This window comes from Notothenia coriiceps, unplaced genomic scaffold (assembly GCF_000735185.1).
Source record: "Notothenia coriiceps isolate Sejong01 unplaced genomic scaffold, NC01 NC01_scaffold00003311, whole genome shotgun sequence".
NCBI lineage: Eukaryota > Metazoa > Chordata > Actinopteri > Perciformes > Nototheniidae > Notothenia > Notothenia coriiceps.
Window position 1 is genome coordinate 7,123 of NW_011336012.1, and position 1,618 is coordinate 8,740.

A 1,618-nucleotide genomic window follows, 5' to 3' on the forward strand; every position below is an offset into this window, starting at 1 on the left:
TACTGTGATTTAAATGGGTGCGTTACTGCGTTACATTATGTGATGGAACTGAACCCAATCTCCCTGCGGATGTAATTTACAGGCGAATACAGCGATATCCTCTCACAGCACCATGGAAAAGTGAAAGTAACCAGAGAGGAGTGATGATTGGTTAACGCGGGGTAACATTTCAGGGTAAGCCAATCAGAGGCAGAGTTGGGCGGGTCTTGCCTTATGGGGAAAATACACACACGAACACTTGCTAATGCTAACAAACACACACACGGCAACGCTCACCACCAGCACACACACACACAATGGCAGATGCAAGTATCAGCGAGAGCAGCAGCGCATTTACAACTTGGAAACCACTATTTCCAATTTGTGGGGATAAAGGACGCAAAAAATATTACGGACACATTTAAACTGTGTGCAGGATGGAAAGCATTGTCCACATCGAATAGTTGACTCTGGGTGACATGTGGCGATTTGAAAGAATCGTTTTTTGGCTGTTTAGATGGTGTTGCTCCATCTGGGTCACTGCCGGTGGTTGAGACGGTGGGGTCTTTGGCGACTAGTTTTATAGCCCCATGCACATTAGTTAGGTGCTTGCTGCCCATCGCAACGGTCGAGTCTGTTGCCTTCAGAGAACTAGTCAGCAAAAAACAACACAAAAACTTGTATTTTTATTGTTATTATTTTTAAAGTAAAGTAACTTGTTACTAGTTACTTTTATAATTTAGTAACTAATAAAGTAACTAGTTACTTTTTTGAGAGTAGTAACTATAACTATTACTAGTTACTTTTTAAAAGTAACTTGCCCAACACTGTATTTGACTCATACAAACAGGGCTTGTTTTGGAGATGACAGTCATTAAAGGATACATTTGCTTTCCCTTAGAGTTAAACATGCAGATTTGAACTTTGAATATGATTTTTTCACTGGCAGAGTTTGAGAAATCAAAGCTGCGGAGGACCAATGGAGAAACTGACAGACAGATGTTCAACATTGAAATGTCCGTCTCCAAACTCCCACGCAGCATGTCTGTTAGAGTGATTGACTGGAGGTGCGTACACGCAAATGCTGTCAGGCACTCTAACAGACATGCTGCGTGGGAGTTTGGAGACGGACATTTCAATGTTGAACATCTGTCTGNTTCCAATCACTCTTTAAGCTGATTTCAGTTAGAGAGCAGCTTTCCAGATATATAAACCCTCCTACTATGTGTGTGTGTGTGTGTGTGTGTGTGTGTGTGTGTGACTGTACAGAACGTGATGCTGGAGGAGGGGGAGGGGTACGCCATCATGCTGTACACCTGGAGGAGCTGCTCTCGAGCCATCCCTCAGGTAACATCCCTTTATTATCATCAGATCATAAATATATCTCATCCTTCATGGACTCATGTCTCCCCTGTCGGCAGTTATGACCCAATAATGCATGTTTTTATTTCTAATGTAACCGTGCAGTATTGTCTTAACCGTGTGTGCTCCAGGTGATCTCAGCGAGCGAATGGAGAGACATGCAAAAGCTTCCCCAGGTTTGACTTATTTCTTATGGATTCTTTTCGTGTCTCAGGTGAAATGCAACGAGCAGCCGAACAGGGTGGAGATCTACGAGAAGACGGTGGAGGTGCTGGAG

At 43.4% G+C, this 1,618-nt stretch overlaps 1 long non-coding RNA gene across 1 annotated transcript; it reads left to right on the forward strand.

Annotated features, from left to right (window-relative positions):
* The first annotated feature begins 1,246 nt into the window (after positions 1-1,246).
* On the forward strand, positions 1,247-1,589 carry LOC104941294 (uncharacterized). Its single transcript, XR_797883.1, has 2 exons — positions 1,247-1,326; positions 1,556-1,589. It is a non-coding gene; the product is annotated as an uncharacterized lncRNA (long non-coding RNA).
* Positions 1,590-1,618: the final 29 nt, after the last annotated feature.